The sequence below is a fragment of the Taeniopygia guttata genome, chromosome 14 (assembly GCF_048771995.1).
Source record: "Taeniopygia guttata chromosome 14, bTaeGut7.mat, whole genome shotgun sequence".
In the NCBI taxonomy this organism is placed as follows: Eukaryota; Metazoa; Chordata; class Aves; order Passeriformes; family Estrildidae; genus Taeniopygia; species Taeniopygia guttata.
Window position 1 is genome coordinate 9,441,965 of NC_133039.1, and position 11,286 is coordinate 9,453,250.

Here is an 11,286-nt window from a genome sequence, read left to right on the forward strand (position 1 = left end):
TGGCAGATCCTGACATTTTAAATTAGTTGAAAACAGAGAATGAGACTAATGAAGAGGTGGAATGTGGGCAATAAAAATGTACCCACATCACATATGCCAAGTAAATAGAAGAATGCTTGCTACCTCAAGCTTTGGTCCTGAGAATAAGGAAAATTTGCAAAAATTAGCTGGTGTGTTCATTGCAATATGCAGCCTTAAGCTAGTAGCTAATTTCCTTGGATAAAGGAAGGTTAGTTACTGCTAAACCTAATTTAAAATAAACCAAAACCTGTCTGGAACAGAACTACATAAGCATGTGCATGAGGGGGGTAGTTACAGAAGAAAAAGTACAATATACTTGAAGCTTACAGAGTAGAGTCTGAGCAAGTGAAACATCCTCAAGGAAACTCAGAGCATCCCTGGCTCAGGAATTTGAGATTGAATTTAGCCAACCCCCTTAAAATGGAGAAAATACAGTAGCGGGATATCTGGGTATAAAACCAAATCAACCACAACATAACTACACCAAGTGTCACTGCCCACCCCTTCCCTCCTGCCAAGCCCACATCAAATACATTATCTGTGAGGTCAGTCCTCGCCCAGTGAGGGAAGAAAATACAGAAAATGCAGTTGTATCACTACTTGGGGAATGCAGAACACCTGAATAAAAGATGGACAATCCCAGCTTCACATCCTTTTTGCCCCCCAGCAAAGGTGCCCTTCACAAAACTGCTGGAGAGTTTGGTCTGTCAGAGCACACTCACAGCCAGGACACCCTTCCTGAGAAGGGGAATTGTTTTCTCTCACCCTGACCAGGGCTAAACTTCAGTCATCCTAACAGCCACGGTCTGATTTTGATCCAGACTACAACAATCCTGTTCTCCTTGAGGGACTGCAACAGTGACCAGGCGGAAGCGCTCCTTATAGCAAAGTCCTGTTTCTTCAACATAGAGAAAACATTTATAAAGGAAAACAAGTAGGTTTGGTTTCTGGTGGTTGGTTTGGTTTGGGGTTTTAGTTTGGGTGTTTTGGGTTTTTTTGGTTTTTTGTGTGGTTTTTTTTTTTTAATTGCTTCAAGTTCTGGCTGTACATTAATTCATGTGTTCAACTTCAGAAATGCACTGAACTTTCCTAGCATGTAACTTCTGGCAAAATATGATGCCTTATTACCTCTTGAAAACAGGATTTTTGAATGCACCTGATGGAGTTCTTTGAGATTCTTGGTGTTTATTTTTTAAAATTGCATGCACATACAAGCCACCAGAAAGTCACTCTATTACTCTTGAGCCTTACTTTCTTCTCTCTACCCTAAAGGAAATCAGCAAATTGCTTTCACATAGGGAGTTCCTATAAAACAGAATAGTCTTTGTTTGCTGACCCAACTACGTAAAATATTAACAGAAGGGAGATTATTGCCTAACAACATCAACATTGAGTTACAACCAAAGTTACACGGTTCTTGTTGATGACTTTTAGCACTCTGTATTAATTTCACCCATTTCTCTTCAATGCATAAAGTTCTTATGCATTAATTCATTCAAATAATCTAAAAAGTCTTCCATACAGAAGTCTTCACACGAACGTTATTATTTATGAGGTGTCAAGTGAACAGTATTACAGCTGTAAGAGACTATTTGGTAGAGACATGGGACAATTAAATTTTAAAAAACTGACACACCCTGTTAATTAGAAATGCCAACATTTGACATTTTTATTCCCTAGAAAATTTATTTATTATAGATTCATTTAAATTTTGGGAGAAAGCTGATGCTGGGAATTCTAATTCACAGCAGATTTCCAGCCACAGGTTTCAGATCACCTTCTGTAGCACAAATAGATATAAATGAAATGCACCAAGCCCTCTAAATCTAAAACTGAGTAAGCATTGCTGTGTCAAAGAACTGATTTCCATCCACTTTCTGATTCCTCATTTCCCACCTGGGACTGTGCAAAGCATTTTTAAATTAGTCTCTCAAAATTATTTTTATACCTGGCAGTTCTATTCAATAAGGGCTGTTCATACACAGTGAGCAGATTCCTCTGTACAACTGTAGAAGGGAAAACTCCTGTCTTAGAACTTGCTTTTTTTTCCTAGAAAATTTAATATTTCTATATACTGGAGTTCTTAGAACATCAGAGAAAACTTCCTTCAGCATCACTGCACAGAACTGGAATTTGTTTTCTTCGCTAATCCAGCTATTTAACAGTGACCAATCTACAGCCTCCCTGAAAATCAGCCATAACGGCTGATAAATTCACACAACGCAGCAGCTGAGCTAAGAGTGCCTCATGGATTTACAATGGGAAGGAGACGGTGAGGTACACAATTTGCCACACCCCTGACCACATGCCAGGAGTAAGTGTTTAACTTTTCAGGGCAGCATTTGGATGAATCAGGCCAAAGCCCACCAGCAGTGATCCTTTTAGTCTGAGTAACACAAGTGCTGGCTTATCCACACAACTGTGTCATAGTTCATAGAAAACTCCATTCCAACTGACAGAAAGGTTGTGTGTTTGAGCTTCTTTGTTACTTATGCGAAACATGAATCCTTCTGCAAAACCTGTGTACCAAAGGGAATTCTCCTTTTCAGCTCTTTGTAGCAGCTGGTTGAATAGAACAGGATAATTAGATTCCAGCACTCAGACAGCTGAGATTTACTGACTCTTTGAGAAGTAATGTTGCCCCCAGTGAAGGAAGCAACATAAATAGCTCTGGCTCAAGGGATACCTTCCACATATTGACATTGGTTTCACAAGGTATCAGTATGCCAACTTCTCCCTATGTGGGATCCACAGGCAAACCTGCTGGGGTGGGGTTAATGTGCCAAGAGAGTCATGGAGAGGCTATTTGAAGCATCTGCAGCATCTCTCAGTTTGGATAGAACACAAAAGAGAAGGTTTAAAGGAAAGATGCAGTAAGAACAGCATAGCAAAAACAAACAAAAAAGTAAAGTTAAAAAACCCTAAGAAACCAAGCTTGAAGAATATTCTAGAATTAGAAACAAAGAACTAATCTACAACTTCTTAAAATCCCAATCATTGTGGGGTATTCTATAAAGAACTACTGCGCTATGACTGTGTCCAGGCTTTAGGCTTCACCTGTGTCCCTACAATATTTTTGCCCAGGTTACCTACAATCCATGAGTTTATTCTTCAGGACTTGTTGTCACCAGAAGGCAGGAGTATTTAATGTCCTTCTGTATTTGGAAGGAACATCCTCCCATGGCTTCCTGAGGGGGAAAATAATCCTTCTCCATTTGACACAGAATGTTGCAATCCATCTGCAGAGACACAGGTGAGAATAGCCTGACTGCCAGGATGCCAACAGGACAGGATCTGCTCAGAGTCCCTGCCAATCCCATGGACTGATTGTGCAGCAGACTTACCTTCAGCTGCATCACAGTTAATTTTGGAAGAGGTGCAGGAAAATGTTACAAAAATAAAGCTTTGCAAGAATCTTTCTAAACACCACTAGTAAGTATCAAAAGCTGCTGAAGGTAAGTGGAAGATAAAGGCAAGAGAAAGAACAGAAGGCATAGCTTGTCTATTTTTCTTGCTGATGTTCAGATGCTGTTTCAAAAGGGGTTATCTCAAAGAATACAGACACGTGCTAGGGACTGAGCATAATTATTTAGACTGGCTGACTCACAGATGTCACCTTTAACTGTTTTGTCAGTTGTCATGCACTGCCTGACAATCCTGTTCAGAGATGAAGTACAAGCAAGGCTGCACATGTACTGTCTAACAGTGCTGCACATTGCACCAAAGGCACTGTCAAAGACAAATCTAAAGAGCAGCCCTTCAGGCAGATTCTTACACAGCAAGACATGAACAGAAGAGCCACATAACTCACCCAGGAGATACTGGCCTTCTGCTTTATGTACGGGCTCCAAGATCAGAGACATGCAGGGCTGAGGTGTTAAAGCCATGAAGCATTCAGAACCATTAAAAATATTTTGCTCTCAGGATATGAGGTCATATCCAAGAGACTTTTACACAAGTCTGACTTCAACAGACAGTTAATCTAATCTTAATGTGGAGATTTCAAGTCATTATGCATTTATAAAACTGTAGATGTCACTAATCTAAAAGAGTTTGAAGGCACTCTGAAGGGACAGAATAAAAATTGTTTCGGAAGCTGTTCACTGGAGAGCTGTATTCTTTCCATGTGTTCTGTGACAAAAACAATTAAGACTGACAGACTGGAAAATCTCTGCCTTTACTGCAAAAATATTGATGCCTTGTATCTGCTAATTTAAGCCCACCTCTGCAGGTGTTTGTTTTGCCCACTAGCAGAGATAAAACAGTCAGGGACATGTTCTAGGCAGCAGGGAACTGTATCTCGATATATGCAAGCTTAGTAAATACATAGTAATTAACTAATTATTTTCTTATACAGTTGATATAAATTTTTATAGTGACAAATCAGAGGCTTGTTAGGAAGCACAGCAATGAAGCATCACTGCCTGTGACAAACAAGGAGACTGGAACAGTACAATATTCTTGGGTCCATGTAGTGACCTCAGTTATTTTAAAACAGCACAGTACAGGCGCTTACACAGCTGTGCTTGTTCATGGTTTCCAGGCCGCTTCAAAGAATTTCAGAACAAATATTCAGTTAAAGAGACAACAAAAATTCCTACCTATGCAAATTATACTTTCAATCAAGACTTACACTGCTTCTGCCATTGTTCAGAATTGAAATGACAAGGAGTAGAATTAAACGAACTTTTAAATAACTCGCATGTAATCCAAATATAAGTCCATGCTCCTCATATGTTTCCTGAAAGAAGCTCTTGAAATATTCTTACCCACTTATTTAACACTGCAGCTATGCCTAGTCACTCTCATTAAGAGAGATAAACATATTCAGAATAATTCAGCTCCACTAATTCCCTTAAGGAAAAGAAAATGAATTTTTTAAAAAAGCAACTGCATTTTGAGCGCATCAGCCCCTAACATATGCTGGAAATTAGCAAGTAATTACAGTTGCTTAGAATGTCTTAAATATTGGCTGAAATATTTTAACTCCCTTTAAGATACCAAATAATTGAAACCAAATTTTCTGCTCTGAAAAAAAATTAAATGTCTCTCCTTGAAAACAGAACCTGAAGGTGATAAAAAGGTACCCTTTTAGTTATGCTTCTTAGAATTTTTTGTTTAAGAAAGAGAAGAAAAAGTTTCTGAAATTGTGGCTGAAATTATCCCAGCTAATTTTTTTGAAAGCTTTGAAATGTGTTGGTTGAATCAAACTTGATTCCTTTTTATTTGACTAGATTTTAGCTTTTCCTCTGTCAAATCAGGGAACATTTCTAAAAGCTACATTTTTTCTGTAGACTGGTCTCTAATGCCTGAGTTTGGTATCTGCATGGAGGACAGACACAAGGCATTACCCCACAGAGGATTCCTGCTACCAACCAAAGAAAACACAATGACATTACTGGAGCTGATGCCTGAAAACAGGGACACTGAGGTTCAAAACTAACAGTTTAAAAGTAGACATATCAAATGCAAAACAGAAGTATGGGAAGTCTTGGCAGAGCCCCAGATTAAATCCAGGAGATACTACAGACACCTCAGAATATGAAGGGGTACAATACATAAAACTGCTATTCTGTGGCAAAAAGTCACATTCCTTCAGACCATGACTGGATCAAGTGGAACCTTCTGAAGGGAAGAAAATTGCTCTTCCTCTGCAAGCTACCTCATTTTCAGGAAGGGAAGCTTCAGTCAAGTATACAGGCAGGCAGAGAAAGAGTTAGAGAACAAAAAGAACTCAGCAATATCTGGGAGCCTGGAGTTTATTCAGAGACTAGGAAACAACTGAGAAAATAAAGCTGTTAAGGGTAACAGCAGAATATCAGCTCTGGGACTGACCAGGAATAATGGATACCAAGAACTATGAAAGAAATTTGAAAATACCAACTCCTGGAACAAACTTGGAGAGACATAATGCAGAATTAAACCAGAAAGTATCAAAAAATATGAAATAGTAAAGTATCAAATTCTCACTGAAAATGTGTTGGAAACAGGTGTCTGATTCTAAAGATTCCCTTAGAACACCTCGTCAACCTGTAGTTTCAAATTATCACTTAAATCAATTTCTTCTCAGGACAACCTCAGATTAAAATAGGGTCCATCCTATTTCAGATTGTTTCCTATCTCCACCTTCCTTCTACTTATGAACATTACCATATTTCTGATTTAACACAGTCAAGAAAAGAAAACAGAACTTGTAGCCTCATCTTTATTTTACTTCAGGCTAAAATTTCCCAGTCACCACTGAGTTCACCTGCTGTGCCCCAAAAAGTATTTACTGAAGGGGAAAAAGCCTTTCTGATGACATCTGTGACAATAAAACATTGGTATGCATTAGAGAAGCAACAGGACAGGCAGAACATCTGCCAGGGGCTGTTTTCTCCTCCCTGCCACTAGGATCAGCTATTCCTACTGCAGAGCTTCAGCCAGGCTACAACAGAACCAAGTTTTAAATGCAGATGAATTTTGCCCAATATGTTTTTCAATGTCATTTCTAGATTTATTTCATGTTTTTATTGTGAATTCAATTCCCAGAGAAGTTCAAGCACTTTGGAAACTACGTGAAGGGTTGAACTTCAACAGACTATTAATGTTTGGCATTAGAGGCAAGGAAATATTTATCAGCAGGAGGCTCCAGGTATGGGGTGAAGGTAACCTGGGACCAGGACTACAGAGAAGGGTCTCCAAGAGATGCAAAGTCATTAAAATGGGATTCAACACCTCCAGGATATTAGTCATGGATTTTTTTGGTGTCATACTTGAGCACCTCTTGTTAGACATTTTGTAACCACACTGTAGTTTCACAGTAGGAGTGGTGAAGTTTTATATGTTAAACACATCCACAATATATATTACCTTACAATGTCACCCTTTGCCATACAAGCATGCCAGGTTCAAAAACAAGGAATCATTTAAGAAGGGTAAGAAATTTACCATATTTGAATATAATTACACATTCTTAAGAAATACTTAACACATCCAGTCTCCTCATGTGTGACAGATCATCCTCTAGCTTTCAGTGGACACCAGCTCCAAGCAAGGATCTCAGCCAGCTGATATCATTGCTCTTTTAATATGAGCTTTGGCCATTTTCTGCAGCAAGACATTCGATGCATCCAACCATGCTGAGTGCACCTTACAGACATTATTAACACTTGAATCATCACAAGGTATCTTTGGATGCCTATATAAAGACACACGGCATGAAAATTCACAAACTGTTCTCAAATTTTTAGGAGTAACAAAGTCTCCTGGAAAATAACATGTTAAACAAGCAGATTCGTCTAGTTGCTTATTTAAAATAATAATTCAACCTACGAATCTCATCCTAGTTGGAAAAATTTATTTTTAATCTGGGAATCCATTTTGTGTTGTTCTTCCTTACCTCCAGTGCCACTTCTTGTGGGCTTCTTTTTTGTAAGAAACTTCCAGTTCTAGGAAGTAGAAAGTCCTCATGACATAAAAGTAAATAACAAACATTTTATTATTTAAAGTAATGAATTAATGCTATATTCTGATAATGTATTTAAAAAGACCTATAGAAAAGTATCCTAGAGGGTACTTGAAATGCCATATCAAATTCAATCAAAACGCAAAAACTCTCCTGCTTTTTAAACACAGAACTATCCCGTGATAAAAAGGGAAGGAAAGAAAAAAAAAACCAGGAAACTATGTTAGGAACAGATAGAGGGAACAGCCAATTAAAGACTTACAGATTAATCAAGATTGGGAAATGTAATTTGGATGATTAACTATCTTTGGGCTCATGAAAAGGAACATAAGGAATATATGGAGAACCAGCGTCAGATTAACAACTACACGTGATGGGATCACTGAATACTCCTGCACCTTTCAATACAGTTTCATCACACCATCCCCAAGAGGCATCTTTCCAAAATTCCTATTAGAGAAGTAACTAATTAACTGGGCAGAAAGACAGTCACAAACTCCTGTCAGTCTAAGTCAAGGATTAAATCAGGCAACATGGCTTTTAATGTTTTTGAAAACAGTTAAGTAAGATTTTCAATTAGTGTGGATCAAGTAGAGAGTCATAGATTTCAAAGGCTGTTTAACACTTTAACAACTGTTTCAAATCTCCAATAGAGCATTATTTGATAACAGATGCTACTGGCCTTTGTTTCTAAATGAAAAGGCAAGGAACAATACCTTCCAAAACAAACCGAAAAAATGTTTCAATACAAAACAATGGAGTAAAAGCTTCCTATTCACAGGAGCTGCCTGATGATGATGATTACATTGATTTAAAAAAGAATGGGAAAAATAAAAAAGGAGGAAATATCTAGAAATTACTCCCAGTAATGCAAAGAGTAGCAGCACAAGATAAATAAAAGCCCAATAGAATTGCTTTTCAGAGAGAGAGAATGGAAAAAGAATAAAAAAGTTGTTTTCCATTAACACAGAAATAGTACTACTACAACTATCCAATCAAGAGATGCAGAAAATGTGTAACTAGAATAGAGTGGCATAAACAGATTTTAGTGACACGGTGATAAAAAGGAGATTAAAAAGCAGCAGAAAGCACAGAAGAAAACAAGTATTTGTAAACAGCAGATAAAGAACAGCTGAAGGCAGTAACTCAGGCTATAACATGGCTGATAAAGCAGCCTTGCAACTCTAATCACCTAAGAGCCAGGACTCCGTTTGGTGAGGAGCAAATAACTCATTGTTTTCATAGAGCCATAAATTTCATGCACAATTTTGAAATACTGAAACATGCATCCCTGAGGAAAGCAAACAGTTTGCAACTAATTGAGAAATGGACACTAGAAATGGAATACCAGTGCAGTTTGGATAGAACTCCCATATGGAGAGAGTCCTGCAGAGCAGGGTGTCCTGTTGGTGCCCAGAAGCAGCATCACTTATACTGTTTGACTGTGCACTGGGAATTACTGATCATCCCATCTGTGTCAGGAAAGAGGGAATGTAACATCACCAAGGAGCAGTCAGGAGCAGGTTGTAAGGAAGGATGTCTCCCACAGCCATTTATGGATGCACAGAAGCTTCAGCAGAGGATTTCCAGGAGGGATTTTATACACCTTTTGGTGTATAAAATATACATGTATATACAAGTTTTATCCTATTATGTATAAAATTAGAAAAGTTAACTTGCTTCCTTGCTAAAATCCAGGCAAGTCTCAAATTGGTTTTACATTCAACTGGGCTCCCACCTACTTCCTTTGCCTAATAAGCCCCTCAGAAAGCACATAAGGGCACATAGATCTGACTAATAAGAGCATGGCCAAAGCCCAGAATGAAATGTCACTTCAATACTATTACAAATTGCCTGTATGTATTTTCTTCATTGTGTTTAAGTGATCCTGAAGTACAGAGAAATATCTGGAGGTACCTTAGGCCAGTAATAAATCCAACAGCAATGAAGCCTAAGAATGCAAACGGATGACAAATGTGTGGGAAACAAATTAGACACAATAAAGTAATTGAACATTAGTCTTAGTCTAATTGATTTGTTACTGACATTGATTGTACCTATCCTTCTGGATTTCCATGAAGCTATTCTCATTTCTAATACAGTTTATAATTTGCCTGAAGCCTTGTGAGAAAGCAGCATGTACAATAACACAGGGCAATACTTCCTGTAGTTTCCTGCTGTTACATCCCAAATGATTCCTCTTTGCACAGATTAATCCCTGTTTTCTATACATCTTTATTAGAAACAGAACATTTAGATTTGCTAAAGGCTTTGAAAATCTACATACTGTATACAGCAGATTAAAGTTTGCATCAGGAAAGAATCAGAATTCAAAGCTTTGAAAAGGCCTTCTAGATTTTGCTGTACATAAAAATATCCCTGCATACTCCTATGAACAATAACAGAAAAACTTAATCTGCTCTTGAGCCTTTAGCTCTAAGTTTGTCCCAGATTCTGACAAACAGCATGCAATTAAAGATCAGAATGAGAACAGAACAGGAATCAGATTTCTAAACCTCTCTGGAGGGTGCCATATCTGGACACAGGTTGATAGGACTATTCCCTTTACTTTAGTGATTATACTGCAAACTGTTTATAACTCTGTCCTAGAGAGTAAAAACCACACCTGAATAGGGCTTCACCCACTGAGCACCTTTAAGTTCTTTATGCACAATTTTTTTCTTTTAAAAAACAGATTCCTGTTTCCACTGGCCTTTTATGGGTTTTTTGAAGATATAGATATAAATGAGTAATATAGTTTAGTCTACATCTGGCAAAAGTGCAAACATTAAAGTTGGCACAAGATGAAGTTTTTTACCAGCTAGAGCTATGTGATATTTGGTCACCTAAAAACTCTTTTAGTTTATAATCATGTTCAACTTTATTAATTCAGGCTTTTGGTCCCTTAGCTGCAATTAATTCTAAGAAAAGTCAAGTAAAACAATTAGATGGCAATAAGTAAATTTTAGGGACTCATTACCTTTTGGTTTGAATTTTGATTCTTGACTGCACTTAGGAAAACTGAGGAAAAAACTCAACCCCATAGGGATGAAAATTTAGGCTTTATTAAGCACCAATCAGTTATAAGGAGAAGCTCTGAAATACAGCAGCAGAATTTCTTCATCTTGAACCATTTGGACTAACAGAGAGACTTGCACATGGTATCTACTGATGTTCAACAAGTATTAGTTTATAGGGTGCTGTGTATGACTAAGTGTTCTTTGTTACTTTAGGTATTTTTCTGTAAGATTTGTGCCAATTTAATGTTGTCATAAATCTCCCGCAGAAATTGCAACCAGAGAAAATATCTGTACCCTTTTTGCCCACTGGTACTTGTTAGGCTCCAACAGAAGAGATTAATCTGCTGAACCTTGCACATATTTTAAGGTAAAAGTGTGGGGGCAGAAACCTTCCCCAGTTCTTTTTGAAAACCATCCAATTCAAATATTTCCACTGATTATCCACCAGTTGATGTGAATAATAAATTTTTTTGTTTCAATTTTCCACAGTCCCTTGGAGAAGTAAAGATTTGAACACTGCTGGAGCCACAAATCATTTGGCCTTAATTACAGTTTAGTTTGGCTTAATTTATTGTGAATGATTTATTAGAATGACAGGTACACGGCAAATATTTCTATACCCATTGGAGCTGGGTTCGGCCACAATATTTAAATCTTTGGCACATTCTTCAAGTATATATACAAAAAAATTTAATAGGTTTACATACTTAATCAAGAATTGAGAGGCCCAACTCAAACCTAAACTTACCATATATTAAATGCTAATTAATCTAGTATCTGTAAAACCTCCAGTTCCTT